This window comes from Artemia franciscana, chromosome 8, assembly GCF_032884065.1.
Source record: "Artemia franciscana chromosome 8, ASM3288406v1, whole genome shotgun sequence".
In the NCBI taxonomy this organism is placed as follows: Eukaryota; Metazoa; Arthropoda; class Branchiopoda; order Anostraca; family Artemiidae; genus Artemia; species Artemia franciscana.
Genome location: NC_088870.1, coordinates 10,835,201 through 10,844,127, shown reverse-complemented (window position 1 = coordinate 10,844,127; position 8,927 = coordinate 10,835,201).

Sequence of the window (8,927 nt, the reverse complement as noted above, 5' to 3'; positions counted from 1 at the left end):
AAATGTACTTTTCAGAATAAAGGGGGTGCAGGCAATTTTTTCGTTTTCCTGCAATAAAAATAGCTAAATAAGCTATCCTCCGGTATCTCGGAGTGGGGGGGGCAAAAGCCTCCCCCTTGATTAGCGCCATTGGTTAGGTAGAGTTGTAGGTTATCGCCATTTACATAGATTATATTTACTGACTCCTAAAGAACTCGGCAAAATCTATGGGAGACCATTGTATTTGATTAGAATGTAAACTCCTTTAGACTAAGACTTTGATCGCTCTTGATAAAAGTGAGGTACTTTTAGAAGTTTTGGGAGTTCAGGGTGCAAGAATGTTTTGAAATCAACGTTAAGAAGACATAATTGCTTAGACCTGGAATAAACGAAGGCAAAGAGGTGATGTAAGGTTGCGAGAAAATTGATCAAAGGGATAGCTTCACTTACATGTGTAGTATTATTACTAGAGGTGGTGGATGCAAAAGTAAATTGTGAAAAGTAGAATAGCCAGGCCGCACGGTGCCTTTTTTGCAGTTGAGAAAGGTTAGGAAGATAACAGTGATCAAGCATGGCTTTGAAGCGTGGGCACTTTAAAAGACTGAAGAAGATGTATTAAATGTTTTGTAGAGGAAGTGTCTAAGGATAATTTTAGGTAATCGTTGACTATACATCAAACAAATTGCCTTTGGATTGTTCTGAGTACACGGCTGACTGACCGTGCCAGACTGGTGACCCAGCTGACTGGGTACCGCTGACGTACGAAAAATGTGGTTCAATCCCGCTTTCTAGGGCTATAATGAAAGAAAGGTTGAGATGGCTAGGCCACGTTCTACGGATGAAGGATGACAGATTACCGAAGATTGTCCTTTTTGGCCAACCATCTGGGGCTACACGGAAAGCAGGTCGACCATGTCTTGGTTGGGAGAATGTCATAAATAAAGATTTGAAGGAAATGGGAACTTCCTGGGAGGGTGTAAAGAGGGAGGCTTTAAATAGATTAGGTTGGAGGAGGAGCGTGCGTAGCTGTGTTGGCCTCAGGCGGCTTGGTGCTGCAGTGAGTTATTATTAGTAGTAGTAGTAGTAGTATACATCAAACACTAAGCTGTACGGAAAACGGGGTTTCTAACCCACTCACTTTGGCTATAATGAAAGAAAGGTTATTATGTCATAGTCATGTTTTACAGATGATGGATCGCAGAAGATCGTACTTTTTCGCCATTAACCCAACTACAGACGAGAAGCATGTTCATTGCGTTCGTCACCGAATGATATGGGAAGAGGTCATCAGAAAGGATTCATGTGGGGAAATTGGAACCTCATGTTAGTTGATAGAGTGAAAGCTTCAATAGATTGGGGCGGAGCAAGGAACAACCCAAGGTGTGCTGTCACTTACTTGAAGTACTACTTAAGTAAAATTTTCCATTACTTGTACTTATACTTAAGTAAAAACTCGAGGGTGTATTTATTACTTGATACTTAAGTAAGATTACGAAATACTTATTACTTAAGATACTTTTAATGTACTTGTTTTTCAAATACTTTACCTTCGACACGAAAATTTTGTGTGTGTGTGTTCTTTGGCAATGTACAAGAAAACATCATCCTTTAGATTTAGAGTAAACTCAGATATAGCTCCATGCCCTATTTTTGGATATGAAATAAGGTATTTGTTCTTGACGAAAAAAAATTATAGTATGATCAACACTTGGTTTAATTTTTGTTTAAAAATTATATAACAAAGAAAATTGAAATTATTTCACAGTTCACTGGTCGATAGTGAGCTAAAATCCCTTGTTTTGTGCTAAATGTTGCATACTGTAGTCCATTTGGGCTTATATTTCTGACATTAGTGTTTAAGTTTTGTCATCTCGTCAACTGAACCAGATTTCTACCATTTCATCATCTTCAGGACCATATTATTGGTAAAACTACTGAAGCTATGAATCTTTGCCCATCCAAATGTTGTCTGCAATAAACAAGTCTAGGCAATTCTATCTGGATCCAATACAGTGGTATTTTGTCAAATTCGTTCCAGCAATTTCAGGTATTCAGACGTATCTGACTTCAGAATTGTCACTCCATTCATAAGTTATAGGCCCTACTAAATTAAAGGAAAACTCAACTTTCTTAAGACTTGAAACCGTCCCCCTCGCCCTATTTGAGATAGGGTTTGTGATACCAGAATTTGATATGAGCCCTGATCTTAGGCATCTTTGGTCTAGTTTTCATTTGGATCCGTTACTCCATTTGCAAGTTATACTAAATTAAACAGAAAACTTGAATTTTTCAGAAATTAAAACCCACTCCCCCTTGTTAAATTTGAGCTAGGGTCTTTATCTCAAAACTTGATATGTGTCATGGTATTAGGCCTCTTTGGTTCAATTTTCATTCAGACCCATCACTCCAGTCGCAAGTTACTCTGAATTAAACGAAAAACTGCTTTTAGCAGGTTAAGCCCTCTCCCCCCTGTTTTATTTGAGCTAGGGTCTTCATCTTTCAACTTGATGTGTCTCATGATCCTTGGCACCAAATCTGGCCATCAAAATTTTCATCCAAATCCAACCAGCGTTTTTCCCCCAATTACACAGACGGACGGACGGATTTGCAATGTCTTAGGTAACCATGTTGGCTAATTGGATCTAAAAAAAGGAAAACAATGGCATATCATCATCCAGGTATCATCACCTATTTGGATAGTGGAAAATATCCACCAAGATAGGTTTTTGAGATCTGTCCGCCCATCTCTGCAATCGAGTATAGCGGGAGAACCGCCAGTCAGATTTGTATTGAAATTGAACTATTTGGATTGAAAATTGAGCTTAATTAGGGCGATGGGGCTTTTAGTGTTAAAAAAAAATTCGAGCTTTTTATTTAATTCACTGTAACTTGCATATGGAGATGAATTTCGATGAAAATTGAATTCAAAATGAAAATTGAATTGAAATTGAATTGATTTCGATGAAAAAGATGCCTAAGAGTATGGTATGCATTGAGTTCTGGAATGGAGACCCAAGCTTAATTAAAAGTTGAGTTTTTCATTTAATTCAGTGTAGTTTGCGAGAGATTGATGGATATCAGTGAAGCTTTCGGTTTAATTTAGTGTAACTTGCGAATGGAGCAACGGATCCAAATGAAAGCTAGACCAAAGATGACTAGGATCAGGGCTCATTTCGAGCTCTGACACCACAAGCCCTATCTAAAATAGGGCGAGGGGGAGGGGGTTTCAAGTTTTAAGAAAGTCGAGTTTTCCTTCAGTTTAGTATGGCCTATAACTACTTCCACCCATGGCTTGCCCGAAGCCTGAAACAACCCTTTTCCAAAATAAGTCATACTGAAGCCAATCTTCAACCAAAAATTCCATTCCCAGAGAAAAATTACTTTGTATTGCACTTGGTATTTACAAAGTGACATACAGTGTTCGCAAATTCTGTAGGTCTGTCGGTCTGTCAGTCCCGGTCTTGCTAGTTTAGGCACTTCCAAATAAGCTAGGACGATGAAATTTGGCAGGCGTATCAGGGACCAGACCAGATTTAATTTTAAATAGTTGTTTCCCCGATTCGACCATTTTTGGGGGGGAGTGGGAGGGCGGTTAATTTGGAAAAATTAGATCGGATCTTAATTAAATTTGATATTTAGGAGGATATCTTGTCTCAGAGCTCTTACTTTAAATTTCGACCGGATCAGGTGACATTGGAGGGGGAAACCTAAAACCTTGGAAAATGCTTAGAGTGGAGGAATCGGGATGAAACTTAGTGGGAAAAATAAGCACAAGCCCTAGGTATGTGATTGACATAAACAGAACGAATTCACTCTCTTTTGGGGAGTTGGGGGGAGGTTTAATTCTGAAAAATAAGAAAAAATGAGGTATATTTAACTTACGAAGGAGTGATCGGATCATGGATTTCATCGGATGAAATTTCATGTTAGAAGGACCTCGTAACTCAGATCTCATGTTTTAAATCCCGACAGTGTCAAGGGGGGATTGGAAATCTTGGAAAACGCTTAGAGTGGAGTGATCAGGATGAAACTTGGTGGGGAGAATAAGCACAAGTCCTAGATACGTGATTGACATAACCGAAATAGATTCGCTCCCTTTGGGGGAGTTGGAGGGGGTATTAATTTGGAAGAATTACAAAAATTGAGGTATTTTGAATTTGATATATAGAAGGAACTCATGTCTCAGATCTCTTGTTTTAAACCCCGACCAGTTCTGGTGACATTGGGTGAGGGTTGGAGGGGGAAACTGGAAATCTTGGAAAACGTTTAGAGTGGAGAGATCGGGATGAAGCTTGATGGATAGAACAAGCAAATGTCGTAGATACGTGATTGACGAAACCGGACTGGATCCACTCTCTTTGGGGTAGTTAGGGGGGTCCATTGCTTTGGGGAGTTCGGCACTTCTAGACGTGTTAGGACAATGAAAATTGGTAGACGTGTCAGGGACCTGCACACATTGAATTGATTAAGTTGATTTCCCCGATTCCACCATCTGGGGGGGCGGGAGGTGAAGGGAGAGGAAAAATTAGAAAAATGAGGTATTTTTAACTTGTGAGTGGGCGATCGGATCTTAATGAATTTTGATATTTAAAAGGACCTTTTGTCTCAGAGATCTTATTTTAAATGCCGACCAACATTAAGCCTCTGATTTTTCTTTAAAAAAAAATCCATTGATTCTATAATTTTGCTAGAGCTCATGCCATATGAGCTCTTGGCTCTTACGACTTCATCACAAGTGCCATATGAGCTCTTAGCTCTTGTTTTATTCCTTTTTTCTTAAAAGATTTTCGACTTAGTCTCATGGTTTTTGCCACTTCATGGTGTGAAAACTGCTGCTAGAATAGATCAGTTGCAATTTCTGTCGTATTGTCTTCTAGTATATTTAAATGTGTGCTTGCATCGTGCCTGCGTCCCCTTAAAAGTTCTGTTTCTTACGGTAATATTGGTTTGTCTTCTGTTGCATATGCAGACGACGTTCTTCTTGTTGCCCGGACTCGCCGTGGATTGCTTTCCAATTTTACTATATTAACCAATGGACTATCTAAGATTGGACTGTCAATTAATGCGTCAAAATGCGAGTATATTTGTTTTAATAGCCCTTATGCGGTCGCTCCATTCGTTGCTGGGACTGCAATTCTGCTATGTTCTTCTTTAGTTAGTTGGCTTGGTCTGTGTTTCGGTCAAACACTTTCCACTACCTTTTCATCCCTAGTGAATCAAGCCGTGAAAAACCTACGCGTCGCTTACGGACAAATATCCCCAAACAAAAGCCGTTACAACCGCAACGGTTTGTGCATGATTTATAACGCTTATTGTGCCCCTGTGCTTTTGTTTTTATCAGGCATGGCTCATCTGTTTTGTAATAAAAATCCCCATACTCTACGTTCGGCCTATTTCAGATATTGCAAAATCCTCCTCCGACTTCCTAGATGGCACCAAAACAGAAAAATAATTGCTCGATTTGGTTTAATAGATGTGCCTTCTTGGATTCGGTCTTCCAGTGATGATTTATGTAAAAAGACTATCTACTTTATTCACGTTTACGACCCTCTGCAGCCTTTTTTCTATATTGATACTGGTTAATTAGTCCATGTTGTCTTTTGTTAGTTTGATTTTTTTTTTCTTGCTGTTTATCGTTTTTGTTTATTTATAATGCTCCGTACTTTGTTTTTTTTTATACTTTTACGGATAATAAAGTTCATTCATTGATTCATTCATTCATTCTGCAGTTTGACCAGCCGAATGGAATGCGTCTGAATAAGCGGGCTTGCTGCAGGCCCGTGATTTTATAGGCTAATATATGTTTGTAGGGAGTTTTACCGACTATCTGAATTGACTACACACCATGCGGCTTGCTTGAGTGAAAACCAGCCAAATGATATAGATGTCATACATTTTCATAAGTTTCTGAAATTTAACTTGAAAACTTGAGGCAGTTTCCTTGTAAAGGTGCCGAGGGCGAGACATGCTATCAATTGATTTTTGACTTTTGATTATTGAGCTTTAATTTCTCTTATTAAAAAAGTATGCAACTTACTCACTTGGCTCCTTACTTTTAAATTTGAGCTTTTTTGTTGCTAAGGTTTCTGTTTATTGAATCAGAGAATGAACTACTTTATTACCTTTTATCTGTTTTAAAGCCAATCCAAAGTTTGTTTGTCTATTTTCAATATTTTTTCCACCATTCCGACATGTTTCAGAATAACCCTGTATTTTTTCAAACGTTCCAGATTTGACTGTGAACTTGTGCACTGTATTAATCCTGTCATGTGATCTCTTTGATCCAATCAGAAGTTTTTTGACTGCACTTAATTGTTTTGATAGTCTTTTTCTTTCAAGCCGTTGTGTTGAAAATTGGTTCAGATTATTTTTTGGACTTCGTTGGGTGTCTACCAGCCAAACAAGGGAGAAAAAATATTTTCAATATTTTTTTATCATTCCCACATGTTTCAGAATAACCACGTGTATTTTTTCAAACATGCCATATTTGACTGAACACTAATCACCAGAAGTTCAACTCTACGTGCACTGTGTTAATCTTGTCATGTGATCTATCTGATCCAATCAGGAGTTTTTTGACTGCACTTAATTGTTTTGAAAGTCTTTTGCTTTCAAGCCGTCGTGTTAAAAAATTGGTTCAGATTATTTTCTTGGACTTCATTGGGTGTGTACCAGCCGAACAAGGGAAACGGTTAAAAACGATAAAACGGAAATTCTGGTTCGTGATTAAGATTTCCAAGAGAGGAATGACAGGGGACATTTTATAGGCAAGGGAAGGGGCTAAGAAGTCTTCAGAATGGCTTTAAAAAAGGAAGCATGGGCTTTATATCAGATATATATATATATATATATATATATATATATATATATATATATATATATATATATATATATATATATATATATATATATATATATATATATATATATATATATATATATATATACAATTTTGGCAAGTACTTGATATTTGATACTTAAGTAAGAATTTGGAAAGTACTTATTACTTGATATTTAAGTAAAAAAAAACAATGAGTACTTAATACTTGATACTTAAGTAAAAATTTGGAGTACAACATCAGCTGGGCTCATTAATCTTAGAATCTGACCAATTTATGTGACATCTATTAAACTTGCTGCTACATTACCAAAAGAGGAACTTGAAGATTGAAGCATGCTGCTAAAACAGGAACATGTTAAGCTGATTCTAAATACTTTTTACGTTGGATCATACATTCCTTAGAATTTATTGATCTGAAACGTCGAATATTGCAAACAATTGTTAAAGCTAGGATACAACCAAGGCAAAAGTACTGCATATTTTGACAGTGATCCATCCTTCTACTGCACTTATATTGGTTGATTGGGTAATTGGTGTCAGGAAAATTAATAAGAGCCTTGTTTATTTTCACACCTGCTTCGGAACAACAAAAATTGTACGTTTAACAGAAATGGTAAAAAATAATGTGAAAATCTAGAAGCGAATGCACATCTATAAAAGAAAAGAACTTGCAACGGTATTGTAAAGATTTAAGAAAAATTAGGATATCAAAAATATGGTAAATCATCCATTCGTCGTCTCACATCATCAGTTGCATCAATTAGAACGGAGGGGGGGCATCTGACCCCTTTAGATTCCAAGACATACCCTTGTTTGATATTTCTATATCAAAATGTCGGGTCTTTTCCTTGAAAAAATTGCCCTGTCTCCCCAACAATTTTAGGAACAATTCTTGCCCCCCCCCCACATTTTTGTGAATTCCCACCACAGTGCAACATTTTATTTCCATTACTTTAGTCACCTTCTAAACATGGTAATATCGCCCTCAAAATAGAAAGACTGCTTCAAGAAAACCAAAAGAGAAAATTTGGTGAATGCCTTCGTTAAAGATAAAAAGGGGTAATCACTTCCCAAATTTATAAGTTAGAAGACTTGAAGATATTCTAAATACTGATTTGCTCAACCGAATGCATGCCCAATGTATAATACATCCTGGGATTACATTCAACCACGTTCAGCGCCGGCGCCACTTGGCAGAAAATTTTAGAAAAATATCCTTTTCTGATATTTCGATTAAAAAAATCAATACAGACCAATAGCCCCCGCCCCCAGTTTTGAAACATACCTTTTTTACACCTTTATTAAAAATTCTTGTCCCGAATATATTTTCTTGAAAAGGTGTTCCTGGCTCGCATTAAATGGTTTTTAATTACCCCCACTCAACGAGCCTTGAGGTACAAATAGACATAACTGCATAATTTAGCGTCGGCTTCGAATTAGAAACTTCTGATATTGGCATTCCTTTTCATAATTTTGCGCTAACTTGTTTACTTCAATGAAGCTGAATATGATAAACATCAGATTTGTGAAAACACTGTATAGGTTAAGTTCATGCAGTCTCACCTTCTATGCTGCTAGATGACTTGGGGAACGAATTTTCTTTTTCATTGCATTGTATAAGATTAACGACGGTTCGTGACTGATAAGGCAAAAATTCGGTAAGTGGGAAATGGAGCTAGTGTCGATAAGAAAAAACTAGCTACTAGCGCTATCTTGCGTTTGGTTACACGTGGCTTTTTTTTACAGTGACATAAAACAATTAAATTAAAAGTAGGGTAATAGTAAGCTAATCCACGTTCTTAAACAAGAGCTAAGAGCTCATATGGCATGAGCTCTAGCAAAATTCTAAGAATCATTAGATTGATTTCAAAGAAAAATCAGAGGCTTAATGCCGGTGAGGATTTAAAATAAGAGCTCTGAGATACTTCTAGGTCCTCAAAATTCATTAAGATCCGATCACCCATTCGCACGTTAAAATACCTCATTTTTTCTGACTTTTCCTCTCCCTTAAGCCCCTCAGATGGTCGAATCGGGGAATATGACTTTATCAAGTCGATTTGTTTAGGTCCCTGAAACGCCTACCAATTTTCATCGTCCTAGCACGTCC